Source organism: Netta rufina (assembly GCF_964035555.1).
Source record: "Netta rufina genome assembly, chromosome: 1".
NCBI lineage: Eukaryota > Metazoa > Chordata > Aves > Anseriformes > Anatidae > Netta > Netta rufina.
This window is the reverse complement of record NC_140123.1, coordinates 115,246,205-115,258,810: the sequence shown is the minus strand read 5'-3', so window position 1 is coordinate 115,258,810 and position 12,606 is coordinate 115,246,205.

Below are 12,606 nucleotides of genomic sequence, written 5' to 3'. Positions count from 1 at the left end.
AGCTTCTAGCCAAACAGGTCATCTCTTTTAATGCTTACTTGGTCTAAAGAGTAGCAATTTTATCCATGTAAAAGCTAATGGCATGTCATTCTTGTCAGATCGGTTTATTTTGAATCTAGGAGAAAATTAAGATGTGCAAGAATCAGATTTTAGATGTTGAAAGCATAAGGAAAGCACTAAGTGGCACTGCTGTTCAAAACAGAACAGGCAAACATAGTCAAAAGATAGTAACAAACCTATTATATTTCAAGTTACAGCTCTAGAAGAAAATTTGGCTTACTCTACATTGGACACAGATTGGAGTTTCAGCTACTTGCAGCTAGAAACCATAAAACCATCATGAACACACTTGAACTACTTACAGCTCTCTATTGCCACACGGGGTGCGCAGCTGGGGTGATGAAAGAAACATGCAAATTGGGATATGGGTTGAATTTATTTCAAGAAGAGAAGGAATAGAAAGGGAATCAGGAGGTGGATGTATGGATCCTTTCCCGTAAATAATAAAACACTCTCAGAGTCCACCAGTGGGCACCAGCGCTGCCCCATAGCCACAACATGCAGGCGGGTCTTACTGATTTGATCACAGGATATACATGTAGGGTTCAAAGAGTAATTACTCCCCTAACCAGAAAGATTGCAGTCCTTTAAACTACAGCTTCAAGATGCTTTTTGGTGAGCATTACGGACTATAAAACAAGTATGGACATGCACTTTCATATGGGTTATTAAAAGGGAGGCTGCAAAAGGGCAAATGTTACAAAATCCTCCACTCTCCTCCCGTTCCTCATCTCACAGCCTGTTTGCTAGTAGTAACAACGTGTGACATGTCACACACGGCTCTGCTGAGCTGAGCTCCAGACATCTGACACTAAACCACTGATAAAGTCATAACATGGGGAGGAAAAAAAAAGCTGTTCAGGGCCGTAACCACGCTTTGGTAACCAGCAACGTGTGACTTAATCCAGCTGTCTCCATTAAACGTCTCCCCCACCACTGTTATCACAACCAGAAGCAAAAAGGGCGTTAGCAAGGGGTAGAGATTTTTGCACAGTGCTCTTTAATTGAAATGGGTTTGTGCCTGCCTTACACTTTCCAGCTGAGCAACAACGGGATGAGGAGAGAGTGTCTGTGCACCAGGACACACATGAGGACTGTCAGGCAGCTGTGAGAGTAGCTCCTAACCACACGCATTCAAAGAGGGGACCAATCATCCAGCTCTGCTTTAACTATGAATATCATTTAATTTTCCTTAGCTTCACCTCCTTTGTCTCCCTGCCTCAGCTGAGGACGAGATGATCGAGGGGACAGCTCCTGAAATCCCTCCTTTTCAGACTTGGTGGAAGTGCACAGCAGAAGGAAAGCACCAGGAGAGGTTGTCACTTTTGGCTCTGCATTTACAAAGTAAGAAGCAGACATATAGGGGCATGGAAGAAAAAAAAAAAAAAAAGTGGATGTTGTTTCATTCTCATTCCTCTTTTATTCATTAATGTCTGCAAAGACCCCTACTTCCTCACCCCCCAAATAAAACCTTCCTTGAAACAACAGACTGAACACATCACCTCAGATGTTTTTACAACCTGACAAAACGTATTAAGCACTAGCATCCAGTTCATTTTTCTCAAGATTCAGTGCTCATTGTGTCTATTGGAATTTCTTTAGAGGTCTAAAATAAAAAATAAAAAAATAAAAATAAAAAAAAAGAGAATCCAGCAGCTGCTGAGCTGCTGAGAGAGTGAGAGAGTATATTCCTAGCCTTAAAGGATTAGGGGCTTTCAAAAATAATAGTAAGAAAATTAAAAACAAAAAACAAACCTGAAAATTCTTCATGATGGGAACAGATCATTAATATTAAAATATTATGGGATATTAAAAATAATGTACCATCCTACTGCATTCACAGTATCTCTGATAAGGCAGTCTAAGTAAATCCAGCCTGGGACATACGCATTCAACTTAGAGAAAAACATTTCTTAGGGATGGAATTACAATTAGGAATGTGAAGAGGAACACGACAAGAATGTTCACTGACCCAGGAAGCTAAGAGATTAGATGAAAAGGAAACCTGACTAAATTAAAGTAAGAAACACGCAGAGCTTGGGGTGCTCACATGCAGGGTATTAACACAGGGTCTTAATACCGCTGTATAGCGAGGCCAGACCATGAGTAAGGCATCTGCGTGTTTCTATTCCTACTAGCTTTTATAAGCCATTTCCACCTTTCTGAAGTCATTGAGTGAACAATTGCTATCATTCAATCATTTTTATCAGGCTTTAAATTAAAAAAAGGGAGAACTTGTACAGAGAAGTGGTACGAAGATCCTACTCTGAGCTCTGCTAGCACAGAACTTGTGCTGCTCTCTGTGGCTCTGCCTCATTCCCAGCAGCAGCCAAGGTTTCAGCAGCACAGGGCATGTTTCATGCAGCAATATGCAAGCCACTCAACCATTAAGGCATTAAACTTTTAAAGACAAAAGCAGAGTGGCATGGTTAATCCACCAGTGAAAATGTATGCATGCCTTGTCTCCCTCGTAAGATTGGCATTTCAGGCAGTACAGTGCTTGCCTGCAAATTAACCTGCAGAAGCCTGGTAAGACTTTTCATTTTCTCCGATGCCACAGTGGACCAATCTAAGATTTTTTAGCTTGTTTGTATGCTATATGTAACATTAAGTACAGCCATTACTAAAAGCTTAGCTTAATCATTAGCTGATTCCTTCATATGCATGCAGACATAAAACTTCAATTATTTTTAATTATATGGAAAGTTTCAAGTGTCTGCTTTATTCCATTAAGATCATTCAGGACTCAGTAAAAGCGACAAACGCTTAATTTTTAAATGACAGTTCCTAATTAATTTGAACTCTGACTAATTAAAAGATTTGCAGATTCCAACAATCTAGCCCGTTTTCAAAAGGCAAATCTTTAAGCCTGCAGAAAAAAATGCTCTACTTTCCATCGAGATTAAAGATTCAGCCCCTACTTGAAGTGCAAAACCCTCTTCAGCTCCAAGGTACAAACAGCCTCTTGAGGATACCCAAGTCCATCGCTCCCACTCACATAAAAATCTAGGCTCTGGAGACAGGAACGAGAGCTTCAGCCAGAGCCCGTGGTGGTGACAGCCTGGGGTAATACCACTCACCTACCCAGCTTTTATCTTTGTGCAGCACCGTATAAAAGGGGAAAGCAGTGCCCAGCTCTGACAGTTGCTGACAGACAGCCTGCAACATTAAAAAGGAAAATGCATTCGCTAGGTACCCCCACAGAAATGCTAGCTTCAGGGGATAGCTTCAGCAAGAGAAGGAAAGTATTTATATCTGTAGCCAATGAAAACGAGGCTTCTGGCTGTGCTGTGGATCTCTCAGCACCCACAGCTACGCTTACCCTCGGTGATCAATTCTGATGACATTCAACGAGGTGAAACTCAGTGACAGCCCTACAAGTCAGCAGCTGGTGAGAAGCTGGACTTCAAAGCCAACGTGGACAGAAGGTGGTCTTCTTGTATCGTGTATACCAGAGCCCAACTGGCCAACCAGTCCAACCAAGCCAATACCATTACATGTTTCTTCCACCGCAGCAGGAACATCAGTAGTGGCACGGATGCAAGGAAGCTGAGGTCACTTTTTTGTGGAACAGAGCAGGGCTTAAGGAGGACCCAGTCCCATACTGTATGAGTTTTGCTGCTTTCATCATGCACTGCTTTTAAATGCCTGAAAACCAGGTTGTTGATTGGTGTGAATAAAGTTGGATTTTCAGCACAGCAGCTTCACACAGCTGCTGGCAACGAGCTTCTTTCATGCACAAACAGAGCTAATATACACAGAGATGGCTGGCTAGATTTCTCCAAGCAGAGTGAGTAACGCACATAGCCATAGTAACCAGCTCCTGCCTCCGAGTTTTCCTTTACTCTGAAGTTGATCTGTGTGTGCATGGATCTGTGGAGAGGAGGTTACGTTTCTCCTGGCTGGAGGAGCGAGTGCAGGAGACCTGGCTCTGCGATTCCGCCACACGCTGCAGCAATGACACGGAGTGACCTTGCCTATTGGTCTCTAAGTGGTTTTCCAGCATGTCACATGCATCTATTACCCACTTATTGACCCACTTGAGTCACATAAACCAGCCAATACTCTCTGCTACACAGGGTTATTTACTGCACAACAATGTTGCATTTTTAATATCTCCAAACAAAATTATGGTGTTAGATATGGTGTTAGAAAACCGTTTTCTATGAGTTCATGGAGTTTCACAGTAAGACAGGTTTATAGTTAGCTTTTTCACTAGCATTTTGTCTGCCTAAACCATCTTGCATCTGAGGACATTGAGCATTTAGTGTTTTAATGATACAGGCGTGCCAGAGCCTTTAACACAAGATAAAATCCAGTCTCACTTGCACACATCAGCATTTGGAAGTGTTGACACCTGAGTTATGAGCTCAGGACCCAGAGCCACTAGCTTTTATTCCTTTGTAAACAGGTAAAAATAAACACATCCTTTCTTACCCTTTATGGAGATGAAAACATTGCAAGGAAGGAGGGATGTGTGTACTGTGAAGAGCAGAGTGAGCTGCAAAGATTACCCCAACAGGGCATACAGCAAGCTTCAGCTGGTGAGCTCTTCATTGTACATTGCAGTGTCTATATAGAAAATTAATGAATCAGATCTTAGCTTAGACTGCAGAGCTGTGCCTGGAAGAAGGAAAAATCCCACCTTCTTACCTCAGAAAGCACTAAGGATTACAGAGATTTTCATACAGAGCAATAATATGCAGAGTAAGAAAAATCTCAAAGTTATTGTGATTTCCTACTGTTACACAGTGCCTTACTGAGTGAAAGGGAAGCTGGCTGTGCATGAACTGTGGAAAGCAACTGACTTCATCCAGCACTAAAGAAGATCTGACCTGAATTGCTGAGCTTAACTTTACCTTGGGCTATGGACAAGTGCAGAAGATGTTAGTTACCACTGCAGAGCCAGTGCTTTGTACCCCCACTGAATTCCTTCAATTACCTCTAGGTTATGAGGCACCCTTGTAACTGGCTAACAAAAAAAACTAGCGGTTCATGTCTGTGGCATGAACGATCGCTCCTTAATATTTCAGTCCATCAGAGTTCTCTTCCAACATGCCCTTGTTAGATTTGCCTGTGACTGATGACGTTTAATGAGTCTGGGAGAAATCCAGGAAAATGTTATCACCGAACAACAGACAGAGACTAATGCCAGGCTTCGGCTACCTGCTTTAAAATTTTAATCACACTTCAGCACTACAATGAATGGAAAATACTTACCAAAAAGATTAGCACCATTCCTTCTACCTCTCCTCTAATCACTTTCAACCTTAAGGTCTAGGAAATGGAAGAATATGGGGGAAGCAATGGTAGAGGGGTTGTTCCAGTTTCTGTAATGCAACCACCTCATGCTTCTTAGCTCATGGGGCAAAAGATGCTCCTACACCATGCCTATCCAAGGCTGTAGCACAAAACTTTTTAAACTTGCATGCATCATGCAGGATAGTAAAGTTCTTACAGAACTTAAGACAGGTATTTTAATTTTTCCCCTCTTACCTGAGATTTATTGACATAGTATATAATAATCTTAAAATAGTCGACATGATATTAAGATAAAGGTGATGTAACAAGTATCACCCTCCTATAAACAGGAGTTTCCTGGAGGACTCTGTACCTCTGGAACAGCTCTCCCTTGGGCTCAGCCAAAGGTTTTTTACCCTTTAGCATCATTTACATGCCTCCTTGTGTGCAGACTTGGTAAGCTAATCAAATCGTATCTGCAGTTTAGGACTAGCTTCCACATTTCCTCCTCCCCAACTCATGAATAAACATGACAGGATCAGGCACTGAGTAGTTAGATTTCTAATCAACAAGGCTTAGGAGCAGGAGGGAAAGGGGGAAGGAAAATCGCCATTTGAGTACTCCAGGCTTCAGAAATAGAACTAAAATTGGAGGCTGCGCGACCTCGCTCTGGTATCTTTGTGCGTAAGCGCTGTGCCTCCACTGATGTGATTAGATGCTATTTTTCCCCTGGGGGCTCTGCCTCATTCTGCGAATGAGAGAGGCCTGCGTGGGGAGGAAGGCAAAAATCAGGTGGCAAGGGAGACACTGCTGTCTGCATGCCCCTTTTTGCTCGGTTGCTGAAGCTGCCTTCTGTATGAGTCAGAAGTGAGAACAGATGATTTTAAGATTCAAGTAATTGCTGGCTGCATTAGTATGCCAGGATGCTTCGCCTCAAAGCACCTGGGTGACATATCAGCAAGCAAGGCAGTTACACCAGCCTTTAGGCAGGCAACCATTATACCTGGTTTTATTTTCAATGCGACTAGGTTGAGATGCCCTAGGTTTGCAAAAACTTACTGGTTTGTATGGGAACGCTGAGTAGAAGTGCATGAAAGCACTGTATGCACAAGCTGCTGCCAAAGACATGAAGAACTATGTTTTGAGCTACAGACACTTGTATAAAAACCATACCTGTGCATGCATGTATGTATTAACTGTTATGGGTCAGGCTGGATGGGGCCTTGGCCAGCCTGATCTAGGGGGTGGTATTCCTTTCTATGGCAGGGGGGTTGGAGATGCGTGATCTTTAAGATCCCTTCCAACCTGAGCCATTCTGTGACTAACAAATGGAGGCTTTTGGCATTTCACAAAAGGAATCAGAAACTGGCAGCTTACCTCTATTTGCTTCGTGGCTCTCTGTTGGTAACATGAAGGAAAATGAACACAGATATACTTCATAAATGTCATACAGAAATTAAGATAGAAGGGAGCTACACACTAGATATATCTTCATTTATTAAATAGCTATAGGTCAGCAAAGCTCCTTCACACATACATAGGTGTTTGGACACAGTCTAAACAGCAGCAGGTGTCTGAGCAGTTAGATCTGCAGCTCACACAGAGAGGCAGGAGCAGTTTTTAATTCTGGCATTGCCCACAGCCCATAGCCTGTTACCTCTCTGTTGGGGACAAGTCACCTTGGAGGGCAGCATGCATCACCCAGCCCAAAGATGGAACTCCTTAAGCGCACCATGCCTAAAAATAAATGGCACTTCAGCCATGGGCATCAAGCAGGTCAAGGGGTGACAACAGCCTCGTGTACAGAGGGTGCTGCTCCCCAGGGTAGTAATGGTTCCCCCAGGAAAAATTACTTCTGCTCTTGCTAATGAAAGGCAAAAGAGGAAATTACTTGGCCTCTGCAGAACACAAGCAAGGCAACAGCTCAATACCTTCAAGAATATCTTGAGGAACTTCACAGCATCAAAGCAAACCGTTAAACTCATCCTGCAATGAACACAATAGCTCTCAAAGTTCTTACTGCCTTTGAAAGCCACAAAGAAATTGTCTTAATTCATCTCACCCAGAATATAAGAAAGAAAATTAAAGGCTTCTTTTAAAACCTAGATTCAAATCCAATTGCTAGATATGCGATAAAAATAAACCAGAAGATATTTCGCTAAGCTTTATCCTCAAGAGATAAAAAGAGAAACAATTAAAGCACTTGATATGACACACAAGCAAGCAGAAATGGCTCCTGACTTTGGCACTCAGCCCTCATCAAGATTAAACAAAATATATTGTAACTGAGCAGCTCTAGATTTTATTATTATTTTTTTTTTTCCTGGGGCTTAACATAAGCCTCTGGATTTTTAAATTACAATAGCCTTTTACTTCCTTCAAAGGTTATAGGACTTCTTGGCTGTACTGTAAAACACTGCTGAAATGCAACACTTGAGTATCAATATAAACAAATACATTCAGATAGATTATTCTGAGGTAAAACTGAGCCAAAACAACAGCTGCTTACTCACAAAATTAGTTTTTAATAACTTAATACAGTGCAAAACCCTAAAACACATTGTTAGCTCAGTTGCTCAGAAGAAAAATGTAACTAATACAGTATTTACTGGTGTACAAAGGCTCTGTTACATATGGGGAAAACGAGGTCTAGCCATCCTTGCTATGTGGGGGATCTCAGCATTGTGAAGTGTTTGTTTTCCATGCAGAGATAACCTTTTCAGAGATGTACTTTGGCTCAAAGGGAAGGGATCCTACAGAATTCAATCAGCACGTATTAAGTGACAACCCACAGGCTGGAGTTAGAACAAAGGCTCTGTATCATGAGCCAGCCACATTAAAGGAGAACTGCAGCCAATTATACTACAGTAGCTTAGCCAAGGAAATCTGGGCTTTATCCACTCCTGTGTTTCTTTAGGACAATATTCTCCCTTCCCCTACACCAAAAGATTGGCAATGCTGGAAACATCCCACAAAGAAAACAGTTGCACTCACCATCTACCTGGGCTCTGCATCTCACAAGGGGCGTGTAGGCCATCTGCACACTTCTCAAACACCAAAGAGTTCATTTCTGACACAGAGCTTTAAAAGGAGATGATGTTTTCAAGCCCAGCAAGCATATAAGCAATGCTTTCAAAATCCATCTAAGCATCAAAAGATGCAATGCCCCCTCTTGAGGAGGCATTGTCCTTGTCCTTGGTACAGGACAGCTTTTGTATGTCCTTAAAGAGCCTCAGAGGTCTGTATAGAAGTAATAAAAAAGGTGCTGTGTTCACAACTGAATTACATACTGCCTGAAAGGATATTTCTGATCATTCCCAAATATGAAAGAAAATGGAAGTCATTGCCTGCTTTCCTCAAGGTTATGCAAAACAAAAAACAAAAAACCCTCATCCGACAGCCTAAGAGCCTCAGAGTCAATTTTTAAGTATGGCAATGTTGGTGTTTGGCACCAGATCAACTGCTTCCAAATGATATTAAAAATTCTTGCTAGACTCCGACCGATGTTGTCCTTGCAGGACATTTTTCAAGCTAAGCCAGAGCCTGCACTGCAAGACTGAAGTTCTGTGCTCCCTGCTCTGTGCATCTTTATTCGACCTCTTCTGATATTCAGACGAAGTTTTGAGCAGAGGTATATTAGTATACTTTCCTATTTACGTTTTCAAGGACACGCTCGGTAATAAAAGATCTATTGTTATGAGCACAGTGAATGCAATGTTAGCTCAAAAAGCAGCAGAGCCCAACAATAATGGATTAGGAAGACAGACAATAAACACATTACTGGTAGCAAGACATTATATCAGTGCTCCCAGAATTCCTCAGCTTCCATTTCAGACCAAAGCTAATGCCATAAATGCAAACAAAGCAGAAATAAACAAAACCCACCACCAGCAACAACACAAAAACAACCAACGCACCCCAAAACTCACCTTATAGACTCAAACTTGCGTTTACAGTTCAATTAGGAAGTCACGCAGGCTTAAAAGGAGGCATGGAGTGCACACAGTACTAATGCAAAGCCTGAAACACATCTGTGGATGCAGCTAGCTGCTCTTACTAATTCCCCTTTAAAAGAATCCCTGATAAAATAAGGTGCTACCAACTGACTACCTGCTCTTCAGCCAAGGCGGCCAGTTAATCCAGATTAAAGGGCAATATGTCAAAATGGACACAAGGCTGTTCCTTAGGAAGGAGAGCTTCACAGATGGCTGGTGTCAGAACCTTAGGCATGGCAGACTTGAGCAGAAGGTGGACATAAAATTAAGGATCCATAGTACCTTGTTATTTCTCTTCAAGAATTAATACCCTCTTAATTAACGAACACCCTCTTTGATTAAGATACTTTTTACCACCCCCCCCCCCCCGCAGTCATCGAGCAATCCACACTTGCCATTCTGGAGATGGAGACACCCCTTGCCCTAGCTGTCAGCCATGGTCAAGGTCTACCAGGATACTTACATGAATAGCTATATGGTTTTCAGTGTGACATAATTCAACCTAATTCCCATTTCTACATACTCCTAGGAAAATATCCAGTTTAGACTGGGCTGGGATGAGATACAAAAATGTGTCACTGGGATCTAAAGCCAGCAGACTTTCCAGCTCCATCACCCTGCAGGAGGAAAATTGGTGAGAAAGTCGAAAAGGACGCATGTTTCAGACAGTGAACAAAACTGGAGATTTCACAAGTAACCAGACTGAAATGCATGGAGGAGTTTGTTTATATACAAACCAACGTTGTAAGGTTGAAAGCATTTCTTGTGAAACAAGTACTTGCCTAAAAGCACTCGATCTTCGGTTGCTAACTAACTCTTTTACTTAAAAAGGAGCAGAGAACATCTTACATCTTTACAAGAACACAAACTAAATCCATAAAGCTGTGTGTCAGTTTCAATGGAGTTTGTTCCATTTTTTTTGCGAGAACAAGTGTAAGTCAAGTGCATTGTTAAAGAATTCCTGGAAAATTAGACACTCACCTCCAAATCAAGACAACTGCAAGCACAAACAATACATAATTTCTAGCCCACGTTTAACATACCTGACACTGATGAATCAGTACCATAAGAAGTGAATTTTAGACTTCTGCACTCTGAATTTTGTATTCTGTTTACACAGCCTTTAAATACATCTTACTACTCACAATCAGAACTAAACACTGCCTGAACATCTATCAAAGAGCACACCATCTGTTCATTACATTGCTTATTCTAAACAGGCTTACTTACCACCACAGCTCTTAGGATTAATTCCTAAAGCAATGCTTTGTTTTCAGTTTGTAAAGCTCAGAAGTTGTACTATTTGTGCAGGATTTTAAACTACAGGATGAAGTTAAGAAGAAAGGCAGCCAATATTCCATGTGCCTGGGAGGAAGGATTCCCCCATGTTAAGTCGGGCATGATAGCACAACATACCTGTTTTGACCATACCAATAAAACTATGCTGTCTTGGTAATAAGAGTAAGCATAGGGGGAGGACAGTGACAACATAGGAATTGGTTCAGGAAAATCTTTCTTTTCCATCGTATGTGCTGGCAGGGATGACCAACTGCACTTCAGAAGTTTGAGATCAATGACACTGTCTGTTTTATCCAAAGGTTGGAAAGACTCCACTACTAGAACCGACCAGCACTGAGAAGCTTCCCAGTTTATGTACAAGACTGACTTCCTCAGGTGAGAGCAAGCAGTAGGCACTGTCGCTTGGAATCAGCTCTGAAAGGAATGGAGATGAAGTATGGGAAAGTGAAAGTCTAGAAAAAGAGATCAATATCAGGGAAGTAGTAGAGATCAGAGAATCCAGAATCGACACCAAAGATGAAGACAACATATGACAAGTCATATCATATGACAAATCATATATTGAAGGGCAGGAGCTCCGAACATTTGACTCATAGCAAAGAGGTACACCAAAAGAGCTAACGAGTACAGCAAACAAACACTACAGATTTTCCCCACCTTTCTCCTACCCCAGCATGATTGAAGTGATGTACAAAGCTACACAGAACCACATAAATGAAAACTTTCTCCAGGATATAGGATAAAAGACATCTACTCTCAGATATAAAGGGTTAGAGTGCCCAATAACAAGACTTGGTGGTGCTCTGAATTAAGACAGCTCAAGTCTCTGCGCTTGTAAAACTGGCAACTGACAACCTGACATAATGCACAGATAATTAAAAATCGACTCTATTGAAGAGCTGTTCATTGTACCGGTTACTCTGCACTAAATGAAGGAGCCTGTGGGGAAAATAGTCCAATAGCATATTATGTGCAACAAGAATATTAAAAGTGCACAGGGAACTTTATTACAGAACTGTTTTCAATGTTGATATTATCAAAAGGCCTAAAAGCAAACTCCCAGAACATAATTCATGTAGAAGAAGAGGTAAGTGTAAAAAGCTAGAGATTTTCTCTACAGTGAGAGGAGCTATGTATTTCAAATAAACATTTTAAACAGAAATGAATTTATTTGCTATTTCTATTAGCCACTATTACAGATTTGCTTCATTGCTGATTAGAAAAAACACTGCCAAGAAGGAACACAGAACTGTTGTCAGAGGGGCTTGATGGGTCCATGCATGTTTGCTGTGTATCCCAAAGGAGTTCAGCAACACTTGGCTTAGAACAACATCATACTGACATAGCACATTTTTCCAAGGGGTAAAAACAAGCCCAATCAATATTTATATACCATGCCTAGTACTGTGGATTTTATAATGTAAACTCCGAAGATTCATTTAGCATTTTCTGGGGCCATGAACCTTATTAAAATATAACCTTACTCCGGTGAGTAGCATGACATTTTTGCCCTTGCATTCTACCATCTGAAAACAAAGTCAAACCAGCATTTATCAGTTTAATTAGTAACATGCTTGACATTTCCTACTTGAATTTCTTCTCTGGCAGAAAGCGAGCAGAAAACGTTTACTTGCCCTTGCACTGTGACCAAGAGACTTAAACAGAACTGAATCCATGTCTGCAAACTTATTCTGACACTCAAATTTCTTAACTTACTACACTGAAGTAGAAATTTATAGTTAATGAGGCTTTATTTCCCAAATCAGTTTGCAAAACTAAGAGAAACCCTCAACTCAGCAATTTTGTTGACACTTTCTGACCTTCTTAAGCAATAACTACATTTTATGCAAAAAGGCAGCCAAACTGCATGTATTCTGTACCGAGCTGGCAGGTATCCCTGTAATATCCCACACTTAACAAAATACGTAAGACACAGAAGATAGAGCAATTTGTTTTTTATTCCCCTAGTCTTCACAGAGACCAGAAAAACATCTGTAAATCTTACTTAGGC